The sequence below is a fragment of the Bufo bufo genome, chromosome 6 (genome assembly GCF_905171765.1).
Source record: "Bufo bufo chromosome 6, aBufBuf1.1, whole genome shotgun sequence".
Taxonomy (NCBI): Eukaryota; Metazoa; Chordata; class Amphibia; order Anura; family Bufonidae; genus Bufo; species Bufo bufo.
In genome coordinates this window covers 16,321,256-16,340,956 of record NC_053394.1, presented here as the reverse complement: position 1 = coordinate 16,340,956, position 19,701 = coordinate 16,321,256, and positions in this window count along the sequence as shown.

Genomic DNA, 19,701 nt, shown 5'->3' with positions numbered 1-19,701 from the left:
ACAGTATCACACAGGATAGGATTAGATACATAGCTCAGCAGACAGTATCACACAGGATAGGATTAGATACACAGCTCAGCAGACAGTATCACACAGGAGAGGATTAGATACCCAGCTCAGCAGACAGTATCATACATAATACAATTAGATACACAGTTCAGCAGACGGTATCACACAGGATAGGATTAGATACACAGCTCAGCAGACAGTATCACACAGGATAGGATTAGATACACAGCTCAGCAGACAGTATCACACAGGATAGGATTAGATACACAGCTCAGCAGACAGTATCACACAGGATAGGATTAGATACACAGCTCAGCAGACAGTATCACACAGGATAGGATTAGATACACAGCTCAGCAGACAGTATCACACAGGATAGGATTAGATACACAGCTCAGCAGACAGTATCACACAGGATAGGATTAGATACATAGCTCAGCAGACAGTGTCACACAGGATAGGATTAGATATACAGCTCAGCAGACAGTATCACACAGGATAGGATTAGATACACAGCTCAGCAGACAGTATCACACAGGAGAGGATTAGATACCCAGCTCAGCAGACAGTATCATACATAATACAATTAGATACACAGTTCAGCAGACGGTATCACACAGGATAGGATTAGATACACAGCTCAGCAGACAGTATCACACAGGATAGGATTAGATACACAGCTCAGCAGACAGTATCACACAGGATAGGATTAGATACACAGCTCAGCAGACAGTATCACACAGGATAGGATTAGATACGCAGCTCAGCAGACAGTATCACACATGATGTTTGGATTCTGGATTTAGTGTTCCTTTATTCTCATCTGTTTGACTTCGCACACTTAATATTCTCAATAGATCTCACCAAATTTAGCTGGGTCTCCCGATAAATATCTAATATCTAATGCCAGCTTCTCTGTTCTTTTAAGGGTTTCTGTCATCATAAAAATCGTTATGTAGCGATGTGCTAATGTCAGCAGAACATAACTGTATGACATATCTCCCTGCCTGCGCCAAATAATGACTTCTATAATATGCAAATGAGCCTCTAGGTGAGAGGGCGGAGCCTCTAGGTGCTGCAGTAATGCCCCACTAGCACCTAGAGGCTCATTTGCATATTATAAAAGTCATTATTTAGCGCGAACGGCGGCAGGCAGGGAGATATATGTCATACAGTTATGTTCTGCTGACATTAGCACATCGCTACATAACGATTTTTCTGATGACAGAAACCCTTTAAACCGAAGAAAAAGCAGCTTGAGCAATTAGCTAAATGTGTAGCGCTCTCCACCCAGTGGTTGTGATGTGTACTACAGTCATTTAGAGTTTAGTTACAGATTTGCGATATTATGTTATTTTACTGTCAGGACAAAATTGACACCACTTCCAGTTTGGAGATCAGGTAAGAGTTGACGCATTTGTACTGTATGAGACCTGCCTGTAACACTAACGCACAGTAACTGTTTCACTATCAGAAAGGACTAGCTATGCATGTTGCTGCAATGCACAGATGTACATCAAGAATAATTAAATTTATTTGAAACAAAGCGAATTTCTTGAAAAAATTGGGCAAAGAGTCCAAATCGAATTTTTGAAAACGTTGTTTATCTCTAATCATAATAAAGAGTGGCTTGTTCTGCACAAGAATTATGCATTAATGGACGTAGAATGCCTTCCTGTGTTTATAAACGCAAACGTTTTAATTGTGTGTGAAAATCCTCCCAGATCCATGCCTCATTCATTTTGACAAATGTGATGTTTTCTACACTGGCAGAGAACAACTTTGTCCATTTGGACAATGCCCCCTGCTTTGTTGAAAGCGCCCTTCGAGATGATGCTGGAGGCTCGACAAGACAGTACATAACATACTAGGCCACTTCCAGTTGCTGTTTTGATCTGCCTCCCTAGAAGCTCATGAGATCAGGAAACAGGATACAGTATGTGCTGTGGAAAGGCCACAGTGATTTGGACAATAAGACAATAAAAAAAAATATATAAATTAAAATAGGTAGCTGGCCAGAAGTTCGACTAATGGTATAGCGAAAAATTACATTTTGGGGAAGGTGTGAAACTGCACCACAACTAAGTGATATCGCAGCAACTTGGCCAGGTGAGACTTCAGCTTGCTCACAACCGGATTGCCGAGTGCATAGAGTTGTTATCTGGCCACACATTTCGTTATCGATGACTGACAACAGAGCAGTGGATTAGGAGTAGTCTGAACGGGAGAACAAGTAACTAATGAGGACCATGACAAGGACGCTGGGCTGATTGTGGATGCGGGCTGGCTGCCGCAAAGAAGACTGGGAAAAAGAGGTACAGACTTGCTCCGGTTGCTGTCCAGTTCTATTTTCCCATTTGATCTGCTGGTGCCGCCTCATGTGTGCAGAAATGCCCATTTTAAAAAGGAGACGATAGCTGGCCAGAAGTAGTAATACTGTAGAGAAGAATAAAATTTTAGTGAAGGTGCAGAACTGTGCCATATTTACCACAACTAAGTGGTACAGCAGCAACTGCACTGCCAGCAATTTGGCCAGGTGGGAGTTCAGTTGTAGACAAGCTAATGGCTGGTTGCCAACAGTTGTCTCATGGACACATATTCCATTGTGAATGTCTCATGGAGAAGATGTACATGATGAGGTAAGGTACTACATGAGCACATCAGGTAAAGACCCTAGTGATCCCAGAAAACCCCTTTAATGCAAATAGGGCTAAGCTACAATCAGTGGACATGCTGGTGCTGTTTTTGGAAAAAAGCAGCCATGTTTTTTCAATCCTAACCAACTCCTTTTAGGGGTTAATTTAATTTTTCATACTCGGTTCAGTCAATGTTCCCTTCTGCATTGTATACTTGTTCGTCACAAAAAAGATTTGATTTCATTTTCAATCCAGGAGCCATTACATTTGCCGGCGAGGGTCTGGATACTCTGAAATGATCCTGCAGCTGCTTGTTTCTCGGGGTTTGTGCCGGACCAGGATGACTTTTATGACATGTTTGATGAGAATCTTTGAGCTAAAGAGCCGTGTAAGTCTGGACGCTAAGAACGAGGCATCTGGGCTTCATTTTCTCGCAGCTTTCTTCCCGCACAAGAGAAGGTTTTATAGGAAAGCTCAGAGACGCTCAGGTAGTTATGTGTTTATCGCACACCACGGAGAGCGCTCAGCACAACCCCTGTCTCCCAGTATAAATAAAGTGGATTGCACATTTTTGTATGTACTTCATGTAATGCTCATGATGCACAGGCGTCCACAGCCCCTGAGGACTGCTCTTCTGCGTGCGCCGTGTGAGATGAGAATGTTTTATGAGATATTCGCTGTCATAAATCAAACATTTACAGTCATAATCTGCATTCCAGACCCTTGGATCTAGCCACTACTGAGCTGCAGCTTACAAAAACACCTTATCTGTCATATTGCCTTGGCTAATGGAGATGTAGCAGAGCTGAGTCTGTTATATGCAAATGAGATGGGTATAGGATTTGACACTAATCTTTCTTATACAGTTGCAAGAAAAAGTATGTGAACCCTTTGGAATGATATGGATTTCTGCACAAATTGGTCATAAAATGTGATCTGATCTTCATCTAAGTCACAACAATAGACAATCACAGTCTGCTTAAACTAATAACACACAAAGAATTAAATGTTACCATGTTTTATTGAACACACCATGTAAACATTCACAGTGCAGGTGGAAAAAGTATGTGAACCCTTGGATTTAATAACCGGCTGAACCTCCTTTGGCAGCAATAACTTCAACCAAACGTTTCCTGTAGTTGCAGATCAGACGTGCACAACGGTCAGGAGTAATTCTTGACCATTCCTCTTTACAGAACTGTTTCAGCTCAGCAATATTCTTGGGATGTCTGGTGTGAATCGCTTTCTTGAGGTCATGCCACAGCATCTCAATCGGGTTGAGGTCAGGACTATGATTGGGCCACTCCAGAAGGCGTATTTTCTTCTGTTTAAGCCATTCTGTTGTTGATTTACTTCTATGCTTTGGGTCGTTGTCCTGTTGCAACACCCATCTTCTGTTGAGCTTCAGCTGGTGGACAGATGGCCTTAAGCTCTCCTGCAAAATGTCTTGATAAACTTGGGAATTCATTTTTCCTTCGATAATAGCAATCCGTCCAGGACCTGACGCAGCAAAGCAGCCCCAAACCATGATGCCCCCACCACCATACTTAACAGTTGGGATGAGGTTTTGATGTTGGTGTGCTGTGCCTCTTTTTCTCCACACATAGTGTTGTGTGTTTCTTCCAAACAACTCAACTTTGGTTTCACCTGTCCACAGAATATTTTGCCAGTACTGCTGTGGAACATCCAGGTGCTCTTGTACAAACTGTAAACGTGCAGCAATGTTTTTTTTGGACAGCAGTGGCTTCCTCTGTGGTATCCTCCCATGAAATCCATTCTTGTTTAGTGTTTTACGTATCGTAGATTCGCTAACAGGGATGTTAGCATATGCCAGAGACTTTTGTAAGTCTTTAGCTGACACTCTAGGATTCTTCTTCACCTCATTGAGCAGTCTGCGATGTGCTCTTGCAGTCATCTTTACAGGACAGCCACTCCTAGGGAGAGTAGCAGCAGTGTTGAACTTTCTCCATTTATAGACAATTTGTCTTACCGTGGACTGATAAACAGCAAGGATTTTGGAGATACTTTTATAACCCTTTCCAGCTTTATGCAAGTCAACAATTCTTAATCGTAGGTCTTCTGAGAGCTCTTTTGTGTGAGGCATCATTCACATCAGGCAATGCTTCTTGTGAAAAGAAAACCCAGAACTGCTGTGTGTTTTTTATAGGGCAGGGCAGCTGTAACCAACACCTCCAATCTCATCTCATTGATTGGACTCCAGTTGGCTGACACCTTACTCCAATTAGCTCTTGGAGATGTCATTAGTCTAGGGGTTCACATAATTTTTCCACCTGCACTGTGAATGTTTGCATGGTGTGTTCAATAAAAACATGGTAGCACTTAATTCTTTGTGTGGTATTAGTTTAAGCAGACTGTGATTCTCTATTGTTGTGACTTAGATGAAGATCAGATCACATTTTATGACCAATTTGTGCAGAAATCCATATAATTCCAAAGGGTTCACATACTTTTTCTTGCAACTGTATATGCTGGCAACAATAGTAAGTAATAGTGCAGTGTCTCACTCCAGCATAAAGGAACACTGCAAAAGTTAAAAAAAGAAGGAGTTAAAAAGTATTTTGCTTTGATATTCATATTGCCTCAATTCATCTGCATTTGCACATTAATAGGTCATATCCACAGCCATTATTAGATGGGGCTGGTGTCACCCTCTAAATAGAGGGAGTTTAGTCTTACCATAGGCTCAGTAGAGAGAGGACCTCATGTTGCTGACACTCGAGCCAGCCGGGAACTGGATCCATCCAGAGCTGAGCTGGAACATCTACAGAAGCAAACTGGATGTAGAAAAGGAGGTGTAGAGAAATCCCAGTAGAGATAACCTGTCTAAAAGAACTTATCAACTCTACAGCATCCATGTTGAGGAGTTGTCTCCGGTGTCTGAGCATACCAAATAACAGTTTGGTCCACTGTGAGAATCTCCACATCCCAAGGTGGATTGTGGGCGTGTACTGTAAGTGTAGCAACCTGTTCAGAAGAGTTTTCCTGCCACCCTCTGGTTGCATTGTATTGTATAAAATTTACACCCTACGCCTGGATGCTTAAGTATAAGTCAGCTAGCAAAGTGCAGAGTAAGGAAAACTAGTTTATAGAGGCACTGTGGCCTATTTACTACCTGTGCAGCTGTGAGACCTGTAACATCTGTGGAGACTGCATTTGTGAATACCTGCCAGGCCATGCACACAAAGGACTGTCCTGATTTGTTTGCATTTGAATTCTTCAGTAAAGAACATTGCTGCACTACTGCCTCATCATTGCTTCCTGTACTACTAATACCTGGCAAAGTGTTGGTGTCACGCCATCCAGGACCCTGCCTTGCACCTCAAAACCTGAATCACCAAGGGCACCTCAAACGTCATCAGGCAGAAGAACCCTAGAACCAGAGTATGCCCTAAAGGCAAGAATGGTGCACACTTCCCATTACTGCAAGCTAGTCCAGGGAGCATCAAAACCCGTGAGTACTGCAACTGCTACCCTTATCTGGCCACCCGCACTCACACATGCTCCTGCGGCCTGGTTGTTGAAATAGTAAAAGTCTAATGAATGGTTTACTTCTAAAGTTAGTTACTAGAGCAATTATATTCAGCAGCAGTCTTCATATTTGCCTTCATAACAGTTGTTCTGGTTGTCCTGGTCCTTATAGCTGCCTGTATCACAAAGCACACAGCTTCTTTGCTTAAACAATGCAGCGAGCGCAGGAGGGGAGAGGATGGAAGTGGTGGTGGTAACAATAGTGGTGGTAGTACACAAGGTGGCAGTCCTCACTCTGGCGCTCCCTGGGCCTTGCAGTGAAGAGAGGGGCGGGCACTTTCTTCCCTTTGGGACAATCCCTGGCTTTGGGGCCCTCTGTTTGGTGGTAGGTGGTGTGCCCTTGGTGTTTGTTGGTTTTGAGGTACAAGGCAGGGCTCCCTTGAGCTACTGAGAAGGAGCAATGATGTGGCAGTGCAGTTTGGCGATACAAGGCGATGAAGAGGTCGGGTTTGGGGTAACAAGTCCACCGTACTTTACTGAAGGATCTTGGGCAGATGGCACACACGGGCACCTGCAAAACTGAGCTCAGTCTTTACAGGTTGCATACAGGGTTTTCCTGAAGCTGTATACAGGAAGGAATATGCAGTATAATGGCTCTCTCTGTCTCTTCTCAGTTAATGTGAGCAATCTTCCCAGTTCGGACAAGAGGTGCAACCTCTCTCTCAGCATATAATTCTCACTCTCAATATGGCACTACAATGCCCACCTGTGGCATGTAGTCTATTAACCTCTACAAAATCGAACAATTTTCTATTTTCCACTTCTTTTTTTTTTTTTCTTCTTGCCTTACCGTATATTTTGCCGTTCACATAGCTATATGAGGGCTTGTTTTTTGCAGGACAAGTTGTACTTTCAAATAGCACCATTTAATGTTGCATACAATGTAGGTGGAAGCTGGAAAAAAAAAATCTAAATGAGGTGGAATTGGGAAAAAAATGCAATTCCACCATAGTTTTATGGCTTTTGTTTTTGTGCCATTCCTTATGTTATAAAAATGACCCATGCTTTTCATTCTCTGGGTCAGTACAACTACAGCAATACCACATTTCAATACTTAAAATATAAAAACTTTGGAAACTATTATTTTTTTTCTTTGAATACATACATATGCTGTATAAATATATATACACTCACCTAAAGAATTATTAGTGCCCCCATACTAATACGGTGTTGGACCCCCTTTTGCCTTCAGAACTGCCTTAATTCTACGTGGCATTGATTCCACAAGGTGCTGATAGCATTCTTTAGAAATGTTGGCCCATATTGATAGGATAGCATCTTGCAGTTGATGGAGATTTGAGGGATGCACATCCAGGGCACGAAGCTCCCGTTCCACCACATCCCAAAGATGCTCTATTGGGTTGAGATCTGGTGACTGTGGGGCCATTTTAGTACAGTGAACTCATTGTCATGTTCAAGAAACCAATTTGAAATGATTCGAGCTTTGTGACATGGTGCATTATCCTGCTGGAAGTAGCCATCAGAGGATGGATACATGTTCTCATTCTGTTTACGCCAAATTCGGACGCTACCATTTGAATGTCTCAACAGAAATCCAGACTCATCAGACCAGGCAACATTTTTCCAGTCTTCAACAGTCCAATTTCGGTGAGCTCGTGCAAATTGTAGCCTCTTTTTCCTATTTGTAGTGGAGATGAGTGGTACCCGGTGGGGTCTTCTGCTGTTGTAGCCCATCCGCCTCAAGGTTGTGCGTGTTGTGGCTTCACAAATGCTTTGCTGCAGACCTCGGTTGTAACGAGTGGTTATTTCGGTCAACGTTGCTCTTCTATCAGCTTGAATCAGTCGGCCCATTCTCCTCTGACCTCTAGCATCCACAAGGCATTTTTGCCAACAGGACTGCCGCATACTGGATGTTTTTCCCTTTTCACACCATTCTTTGTAAACCCTAGAAATGGTTGTGCGTGAAAATCCCAGTAACTGAGCAGATTGTGAAATACTCAGACCAGCCCGTCTGGCACCAACAACCATGCCACCCTCAAAATGGCTTAAATCACCTTTCTTTCCCATTCTGACATTCAGTTTGGAGTTCAGGAGGTTGTCTTGACCAGGAGCACCCGCCTAAATGCATTGAAGCAACTGCCATGTGATTGGTTGACTAGATAATTGCATTAATGAGAAATAGAACAGGTGTTCCTAATAATTCTTTAGGTGAGTGTATATATATATATAAATATATATATATATATATATACGGTACATTTTTAGAAAAAACTTTTTTTACTTTTTTTTTAACCTTTTTTAAGTACTCTTACGGGACTTGAATAAGCAATCTTGAGATTGTTTCTCCTTTACACTGCAAAAAAGGACTTAATAGGAACGTAGCTGTGGCAGGCCTCAGAAACTTCAGAGGGTTCAAGGCTGCAATTGCCTCAATCACCACGCAGGGGAGCCATTCGGGCACAGGAACGAAGCCCACTCAGATGCTGTGGTTGCAATTGACCATGGCATCTGAGGGCTTAGACATCTGTGATTGGCGTTATCACAGACATTGCCTCTGGGTGTCTACTGCGTAAAACAGCAGGCACCCAGCAGCTATCGTGCTTGCTTTGTGCACCATGGGGTTAACATATAGCTAGTATGTGTCATTAGTATGGTAGAGTACCTGAAGGAAGCTTTTCACCCCAACCAAATGCAGTGAAGTCCACAGCTAACATAGATACATTACCTTCACTGGCTTTTTGCCCATGCACTGTTCCTTTTAATGGCCCTCAACCTCCTGTACAGTGTAATGGTTCTCTCCTTCAGAGGCTTGCCTGTCTTAGAGTCACATTCTGGTTGCTCTTGACTTCCAGGGATTGGTGGGTTCCTGTCTGTTGCATCTCCTCGCAGCTTTACAATGAACACACTAAATACAGCTCCTCTCCCATGAGCTATCTCACACAGACTCTCTACTGCACCCAGATCAGAGGGGTGGAGCCAATCTACACCTAGCAACTGATTTTAGGGCTAGTAAATTAACCCTCTCTCCTATATACAGCTCTTGGAATCACAAATATGAAGGTAAAAGTACATTAACCCTTTTAGCATTGAACCACCAGATCACTGCACTTATTTTCACACAGCTTCTCTGCAGACTGTTTATCTTCACACTGCTTCTCTGGACACTGCCTGTCTGCAGACATCCTCTCTGCACACTGCTTTACTGCATGCTACTCATTTGCAGACCTCTTTTCTTCAAACTGACTCTCTATACACACCTTTTCTGCACATTGCTAATATTTATATTGCTTCTTTGCACACTGCACTGCACAATCCTTCTCTACACACTGCTTATCTTCACACTCCTTCTCTGCATACTGCTTATCTTCACACTGCTTCTTTGCACACTGCCTATATTCACACTCCTTCTCTGCATACTGCTTATCTTCACACTCCTTCTCTGCATACTGCTTATCTTCACACTCCTCTGCACACTGCTTATCTTCACACTCCTTTGCACACTGCTTATCGTTACACTCATTCTCTGCATATCTTCACACTCCTCTGCATACTGCTTATCTTCACACTCCTTCTCTGCATACTGCTTATCTTCACACTCCTTCTCTTCACACTGCTTATCATCACACTCCTTCTCTGCACACTGCTTATCATTACACTCCTTCTCTGCATACTGCTTATCTTCACACTCCTTCTCTGCATACTGATTATCTTTACATTTCTTCTCTGCACACTGCTTATCTTCACACTCCTTCTTTGCACACTGCTTATCTTCACACTCCTTCTCTGCATACTGCTTATCTTCACACTCCTTCTCTGCACACTGCTTATCTTTACACTCCTTCTCTGCACACTGCTTATCTTCACACTCCTTCTCTGCACACTGCTTATCTTTACATTTCTTCTCTGCACACTGCTTATCATTACACTCCTTCTCTGCATACTGCTTATCTTCACACTCCTTCTCTGCACACTGCTTATCTTTACATTTCTTCTCTGCACACTGCTTATCTTCACACTCCTTCTTTGCACACTGCTTATCTTCACACTCCTTCTCTGCACACTGCTCTCTTGTTCACTGACTGGAACTACACACGCACTTCCTGTTCAGAGCAAATCCTTCTCCAAAGCCATCCTGACCAAGCATCTGCTGTGTGATATAGACACATGGGAATTAGATACTGCAAGAATGTCTCTGTGCAGTACAAGCCAGTAGAAACCCATGACACCCACTGGTTGTAATATCGGACATACTGTATGCTACAAAACTACACTGAACAAAAATATAAATGCAACACTTTCGGTTTTGCTCCCATTTTGCATTAGCTGAACTGAAAGATCTGAAACATTTTCTACATACATAATATTATTCACAAATCTGTCTAAATCTGTGTTAGTGAGCGCTTCTCCTTTGCCGAGATAATCCATCCCACCTCACAGGTGTGGCATAGCAAGGTGCTGATTAGACTGCATGAATATTGCACAGTTGTGTCTTAGACTGCCCACAATAAAAGGACACTCTGAAATGTGCACAGTTTTGCCTTACTGCGGGGATCAGAAAACCAGTCAGTATCTGGTATGGCCACCATTTGCCTCACGCAGTGTAACACATCTCCGTGGCATAGAGTTGATCAGGTTGTTGATTGTGGCCTGTGGGATGTTGGTCCACTCCTCTTCTGTGCGAAGTTGCAGAATATTGGCAGGAACTGAAACACGCTGTTGTATACGCTGATCCAGAGCGTCCCAAACATGCTCAATGGGTGACATGTCCGGTGAGTATGCTGGCCATGCAAGAACTGGGATGTTTTCAACTTCCAGGAATTGTGTACAGATCCTTGCAATATGGGGCCGTGCATTATCATGCTGCAACATGAGGTGATGGTCGTGGATGAACGGCACAACAATGGCCCCCAGGATCTCGTCACGGGATCTGTGTGCATTCAAAATGCCATCAATAAAATTCACCTGTGTTCGTTGTCCATAACATACGCCTGCCCATACCATAACCCCAAAAGCCACCATGGGCCACTCGATCCACAACGTTGACGTCAGCAAACCGCTCACCCACACGACGCCACACACACTGTCTGCCATTTGCTCTGTACAGTGAAAACCGGGACTCATCCGTGAACAGAACGCCTCCCCAACGTGCCAGACACCATCGAATGTGAGCATTTGCCCACTGAAGATGATTACTACGACGAACTGCAGTCAGGTCCTGACCCCGATGAGGACGACGAGCATGCAGATGAGCTTCCCTGAGACGTTTCTGACAGTTTGTGCAATTCTTTGGTTATGCAAACCGATTGTTGCTGCAGCTGTCCGGGCTGGGTCAGAGGATCATGGAGGTGAACATGCTGGATGTGGAGGTTCTGGGCTGGTTTGGTTACACAAGGTTTTGCATTTGTGAGGCCGGTTGGATGTAGTGCCAAATTCTCTGAAACGCCTTTGGAGATGGCTTATGGTAGAGAAATGAACATTCATTGCACGGGCAACAGCTCTGGTAGACATTCCTGCAGTCAGCATGCCAATTGCACGCTCCATCAAACGCTGCAACATCTGTGACATTGTGCTGTGTGATCAAACTGCATATTTCAGAGTGGACTTTTATTGTGGGCAGTCTAAGGCACACCTGTGCAATATTCATGCTGTCTATTCAGGACCTTGATATGCCACACCTGTGAGGTGGGATGGATTATCTCGGCAAAGGAGAAGATTTGTGAACAATATTTGAGAGTAATGGGTCTTTTGTGTATGTAGAAAATGTTTCAGATCTTTGAGTTCAGCTCATGCAAAATTGGAGCAAAACCGAAAGTGTTGCGTTTATATTTTTGTTCAGTGTACAAACTGCAGGATATGCACAGGGAACGCGATCAAATTGGTATGTTTGTTTAGAGAAAATATTGAGTATATTATGCACTCTTAAAGGGATTGTCCAGGATTAGAAAACCTGTGTGATTTTTAAACAGTGTCACACTTGTCCACTACCATACCAGACATAGCCTGTGGACAGGAGTGAAGCTGTTTCTGTAAGAAATAACTCCTTCTTTCTTGTCTTGGATAGCCACTTTCAGTGATTTTATTTTAGCATTGTACAATAACTTGACTGATTTTGCAGACATTGTAAAGAGATGTTTCTAAGTACAGCCGTTCCCAATTACCTCGCCATACAGCTAAAATTCCCTGCACCTATTGGTGTGGATTGGAGGCAGGGCCATTTCTGTCCAGTGTGAGTTTTTCATGCCTCCCTAGCGTCACCTGCGATGCTAGGGAGGCTTGTCCCCGTCACGACATGCTATTGGCTGTCCCTGCCCCACCCCCCGGGCTGTCCATCTCCAGATGTCTTGATCCACGCAGCATGGAGATGCAGAACCAACTGTGTGGGCATCAGGAGCAACGTGGGTGCCGGGTAGTGGGGTAAGTATAACCTGCATTTTTTTTCTCTCCTCCTGCAGGCTGTCAGCTCTGCAACTGCTCCCTCTCCTCCTCAAGACTTAAGGGGAAGAGAGGTTTGGTACCAGCTAGTGATATGGGCTTTGTATTGTTAGAAATTGCTGATATTCCAAGCTTTCAAACAATGCCAGAATGACAGCAATATCTTCAGTACATGAGAAGATATCACTGTTAGAAATCGGGATACTGTGAATGCAGCTGACAGTGAAAGTAAAAGCAGATTTTAGCTGCAATTATTCCCGACTCGAATTCTAACAGTGATAGCTTTAGTCCACGCAACAAAGGAGATATAATTTAAGTCTTGTATGAAAGCCTGGAATGCAGGCTTCTAGCTGCTACCATTGAGGAGATATCAGCATGTAAAGCAACCTCCCCCCCCCCCTTCCACTTCTGCCCGAGCTGAGCTGAAAACAGTTAAGTACTCTTCCCGCAGCCTGAGCTCAGCTCGAGCAGAACAGTTAAGTACTCTTCCCAGATCCTGAGCTCAGCTTGGGCAGAACAGTTAAGTACTCTTCCCACATCCTGAGCTCAGCTTGGGCAGAACAGTTAGCTGGGTAAAGAGATTATCCCATAAATGTAACACTCTTTTTTTTTTCACTCACTTACCTGTTTATCTTGGCAATAGGGGTGTGTGGAGTATTGGTGGTCCACTGTTTTCGATACCTCCTGGTGAAATAACACGACCTCAAGTGGTTGGAGACAATTCTTTTTATTTGCATATACGTGACAACGCGTTTCGGAGTAGAATAACACTCTTTTTTCAAGTCTGAGGCTGTAAATCCACGTGCATACAGCGTGGGAAGGACACGCTGTATGCACGTGGATTTACAGCCTCAGACTTGAAAAAAGAGTGTTATTTTACTCCGAAACGCGTTGTCATTTATATGCAAATAAAAAGAATTGTCTCCAACCACTTGAGGTTGTGTTATTGCGCCAGGAGGTATCGAAAACAGTGGACCACCAATACTCCACACCCCCCTATTGTCTCTCATCACTCCTCCAGGAGGACTTGCAACTCCACAAGTGAGGACCGAACGGTACCGGCAGCACCGACCACCACTTAAACACACGCCTACACTAGTGTTGTGCCTATGTTTGCAAAACACAAAAAGGTGACCATAATCATTACCTCATTTTAAACTACCCACCAAGAAACTATTACCCTATGAGCGCCTCTCTCCCTCTCTCACCACATATGCTGTTTATCTTGGGGCTAGTCCCTCATATAGCCCCTGAATACATATGATATCTAATGCCCCAAAATGCATTTTTCTACTTTCAAGAAGAAGGTACAGTATAGCGACATATTTCTATTAATGTAGAATTAATGTAGAATTAGGGATGAATTAGGAAAGGCGTCTGGCTCACTTCACCTGTTTCTCTATGAGATCACTGAGGGAAGCTACTGAGCATGTTAGTCCACCTCTGGATGCAGGAGAATGTGGATCAGAAAGATAAACAGCAGGGGGCGCCAGCAGAGAGGAAAATGTAATGTACAAATATTTTTATTACATGTGTATTGCAATAATATTTAATTGGCAATACCTTATCCATAGCATAATAACACATTTCATGGAATGCACCCCTAAATGCAAAAATTTTAGACCTCACAAAGGAATGTCAAAAAGTTATGGCAATGCAGAGGGCAAAATGAAAAAGTTTGCCTCTTCCCGGATGGCTAAAATGAGCAGTGCCCTTAAGAGTTACTTCAGACGGATCTGTGTACAATATTCTAGTAGCAGTCACTTCCAATTGTAAATGACTTTTCGATGTCACAGGCAATGGGAAGTATAATTTTAGAGCGTCCTTCGCGCAGTCACATGATTCCTTCCACTGATGGAGATTGTTGCTGTACTTACAGTAATGGTTGGGTGAATAATTTAGGCAGTTCTTTGCTGGCTGGCTCTAATGCTTTCAGGACATCGCTCTGGATGGATTCCGGTCTCGGAGGAGCAGCGTTGCGGTCGTATAGATCTTCAGAACGCTGGTTTATTATTTCACAAATATCGATGATGTGTGGTCTGAAGACTTTATTATTTACAAGCTGTTTCTCAAACTTTCAACAGGTCCGATACATACTGGCGGCTCACTCATCCCTCATTCTCTTCCTTCTCGGGAACATTGCAATCCCAGAGGGGTCTGCAAGACCCTTAACAACCTGTAGGAAAGTCAACAAATGTCACGCGTATAGAACTTTCCTTGGTTTTGTGCCTTCATAACAAGCTGAAACCTCCTTGTGGTGACTTTATATCCTCTCTGTATCATAAAAAATATATGGGTCACCTGTCATGTATCATATTTATAAAAATGCCATTGGGTTGTTAAAAAAAAAAATCATGTAAAGAAGAATAATAGAAACCAAATCAACAAAACTCAGCCCAAAATGTAATTCTCTACATCACCTCCTGTAATAACACCTTCTGAAGATTGCAACTTATGTATAATAATGCATCCAGTTCATTCAGAAGCCAATTATTTTCCCTAGTTTTGGAGACTAGATGAGGTCCAAAACTCCAGGAGCAAATTCCACACGGCTGCCCCATGATGGATATGTAGATTTCTGGTCTTGGGGAGACCACTTGTGATCACACACCTACAGTAGCTAGTTCTGGAGAGTTTTTGTCAATACTTTGTATCTATTTATCAGTTTATTTTAAATGTGAAGTTGTTTGGGAGGGAATTGAGCTTAATCTAGGCTGCTCTACCTAATCCTAAACTACTAAAGGCAGGAATTTGGACAGTTTAATGTGCACTGCTGCTTTAAGAGTCCCAGACAACTTGTACTTGAAGGTCTTATATTCTAAGCAGTCAGGATTAATTAGGTTGTCACACTGCCATCAATACGAGCCGTACATGTTCATGTTGCCAGAACGTCCGGCGTATATGTTATCAGATACAGTATCAATAATGTATATCGAGCGACATAATGTCATTTTACGCTGCAGTTAATGAATGTTGTACAATATTTCCATATATCACTGACCTGAGCCGATAATTAAGATGTAACGTTTTCTGTGTCATGTTTGCACAATGAACAAAACTAAAGCAGGTGAAATGTAATGATGAAAATAAAGTCAGAAATAATTCAAAGAAAATTCATATACTGCAATGTAAGAACAATATCTATCTATCTATCTATCTATCTATCTATCTATCATCTATCTATCTATCTAATATCTATCTATCTATCTATCTATCCTGTCTATCTATTTAATATCTATCTATCTCCTATCTATCTATCTATTATCTATCTATCTCATATCTATCTATCTATCTATCTAATATCTATCTATCTAATATCTATCTATCTAATATCTATCTATCTCCACCCCCACATGTCAAATTCTCAACCTAACCTATTCCGTCCTAACAATACATACAGGGTAAGGCTACTTTCACTCCTGTGCCACTACGATCCGGCAGAGAATGCATGGAATCGTCCGGACACTGTATCCCGGCGATTCTCTTCATTTTTGGCAGATTGTGGTCAGATCTTATAGTTCATGCGGCACGGCGGGCATTCAGTCTGCATCCTCCACCAGTGCCAGATCCGGTTAATCACTAACGCAGATGTGAAGGCAGCCTAATACAGCCCCACACCTCTTACATCCAGTGATGTCTTCTTTGATGTAGACGTTCTCTTTCCTCATCTTCTCCATTCAGACCAGACCGCCATGATGATTTCTTTCAGCCATTTCTTGTCTCGGCAGAGTTTGACAGACAGACATCTTAGTTTCCTACTTTTCCATCCTCCTCCCACCTTCTAAAAACCTCATCTTGCCACCCCTAATACTGTGCCCGCTGTGCTCCCCAAAACTATACTGCAGGAACAGTTTCCCTGAAAATGCTAGTACCAAACAGATAGTGCCCCCTTCACTTCAGTGCATGCCACCCCACCCACAGTAATAGTGCTCCCAAAGTCCAAACAATAGTAATAATTGTCTGCCAGAGTGCACTTAGTAGTAATAGTGCCCCTACAGTGCCCCCAACAGTAATAGTGTCCCCACTGTGTCGCAGAAGTAATAATACTCCCATAGTTCTCATACTAATATTCATGTTCCCCATATTCCCCCAGTTGTAATAAAGCCCACCATAATGCCCCCCAGTAGTAATAATGTGTGACAGTAGAAAAATGCCCATTGTGTGGCAGTAAAAAAAAAAAAAAACTCCTCTTAGTGCTCCCAGTAGAGCCAATGTCCCCATAGTGCCCTCTTAATGTGTGCCAATGCCCCCTACTGTGTGCTAGTACAAAAAAAACTTTCTTAGTTCCCCCAGTTGAGCTTAGGTGCCCATAGTGCCCCTCACCCATCCCTATAGTGCCTCCCATAATGTGCCAGTATAAAATGTCCCTATAGAGTGCCCTGAGTAGATGCCCCAATAATGCTCCTCTTACCCGTTCCCCTTAGAGCTCCCAAAATGTGTGCCAGTATAAAATGCCCCTATAGTTCTCATCCCCACCCCCATAGTACACAGTGTGTGCTGGTACAAAATGCCCCTATATAATGCCCCCCAGTAGATGGTCCCCAGAGTGCTCTTCTCCCCCACTTCTCTATAGTGTCGCCCATAATGTGTGCCAGTATATAATGCCAACATATAGGGCCCCCAGTAGATGCCCCCATAGTGCTTCCCCCCCCACTTCTTCATAGTGCCCCCCATAATATGCGCCAGTATAAAATGCCCCTATATAATGCCCCCAGTAGATGCCCCCATTGTGATCCTCTCTCCCGCTTCTCCATAGTGCCCCACATAATGTGTGCCAGTATATAATGCTCCCCCAGTAGATGCCCCCATAGTGTTCCTCTCCCCCACTTCTCCATAGTGCCGCCCATGTGTGCCAGTATATAATGAGGTATATAAAATGATGAAAAAAATAAACACACATACTTACCTCCATGCCGTTTTTTCAGCAATGCAATGCAAGCCTCTGGATGGATCTGCAAAAAATACAGATGACGTCTGTATTTTGCGGAACGGAACAGCTGTCCACTAATAGAACAGTCCAATCCTTGTCCATAATGCAGACAATAATAGGACATGTTCTATTTTTTGCAGAACGGAAATACGGACATACGGAAATGGAATGAACGCAAAGTAACTTGTTTTTTTTTGCGGACCCATTGAAATGAATGGTTCCGGATACGGTCCGCAAAAAATTTTTGTTTTATACGAATCGAAGCATCCGAAGTCGATTCGCTCATCCCTAGCGGCAGGTGACTTGCCACAACTTGACGTACTATTACGTCATGGTGATCGGGCGGGCAGGGGTGCTCCTAGCCTTTCTGTTGCCTGAGGCAAAAACTGAAACGGCGCCCCCCTCCCAATGCCAATTTCTTAACCTAACCCCTTTGCCACCAAAAGCGCTCATTCCCCCATGGCCCTTCCGCTGCCCCACTCTTGCCTCTATCTGGTGCTGCCTCAGATGATCGCCTAACCTTGCCTCATTGGTGGTGTACATTCGTGGGCGGGCACCACTCCAGTGCCCGCCCGATAAGAGCGGGGGCCCGGCAGTCACTGATAGCCAGCCCGCTGCTGTATCCACCGACATCGCTGTAAAAGCCAATTCCGGCAGATTAACCCCCTCTGACCGCGGCATAGATGGTGTTTGTGGAGGGTGAGGGATCCCATTGGGTCCCTGCTCTGCAGTGACGGGGACCCGATGGGTGAGAAGGTAGCCCTAGGCAACCTGTTAGCCTATTACTCAGTGTAATACACTAACAGGCAATGCATTACAATACAGATGTATTGTAATGCATTGTAGAGGGGATCAAACCCCCAAAAGTTGAAGTCCCAGACAGGGACAGAAATAAAGAATATAAAAAAGGTAAAAAAAAGTGTTTTTAATAATAAAATATAAAGTTTTAAGTAAAAAAAAAGCCCCTTTCCCCTGATTTTATAATAAAGAATAGAAAACAAAAGAAAAAAACACACGTATTAGATATTGCTGCTTCTGTAATGACCGGCTCTATAAATATATCACATAATATACCCTGTCAGATAAACATCGTAAACAATAAATTAAAAAAACTGTGCCAAAAAAGCCATTTTTGTCACCTTACATAACAAAAAGGGCAACACCAAGCGATCAAAAAGGCGTATGCCCCCCAAAATGGTACCAATCAAACCGTCACTTCATCCCACAAAAAATTAGACCCTACATAAGACAATCGGCCAAAAACAAAACAAAAACTATAGCTTTCAGAATATGGAGACACTAAAATATGATTTTTGTTTTACTTTCAAAAATGCTATTGTGTTAAAGTAAAATAAATTTAAAAAGTATACATATTAGGTATCGCCGCGTCCGTAACGACCAGCTCTATAAAGATATCACATGACCTAACCTCTCAGGTGAATACCGTAAAAAATAAATAAATAAAAACAGTGCCAAAAAAGCCATTTTTTGTTACCTTACATCACAAAAGGTGCAACACCAAGCGATCAAAAAGGCATATGCCCCACAAAATAGTACCAATAAAATCGTCACCTCATCTTGCAAAAAATAAGACCTTACCTAAGACAATTGGCCAAAAAATAAAAAATATATATGGATCTCAGAATATGGAGACACTAAAACATCATATTTTTTTGTTTCAAAAATACTTTTATTGTGTAAAACTTAACTAAATAAGAAAAAGTATACATATTAGGTATTGTCACATTGGTAACTATCTGCTCTATAAAAAATATCACATGACCTACCCCCACAGGGGAACACTGTAAAAAAAAAAAAAAAACTGTGCCAAAACAACCAATTTTTTGGTCACCTTGCCCCATAAAGTGTAATATTGAATGATCAAAAAATCATATGTACCTAAAAATGTTACCAATAAAAACCAGCCCCTGCACAAGACGATTGGCAGAAAAATAAAATATGGTGTTCAGAAAATGGAGACAGAAAAACTTTTTTTTTCAAAAATGCTTTATTATGTAAAACTGAAACATACATAAAGTAGACATATTTGATATGGTCGCATCCATAACAACCTGCTCTATAAAAATAGCACATGATCTAACCTGTCGGATTAACATTGTAAAAATTAAAGCTGTGCAAGAACAGCCATTTTTGGTTACCTTGCTTCACAAAAAATGTAATAGA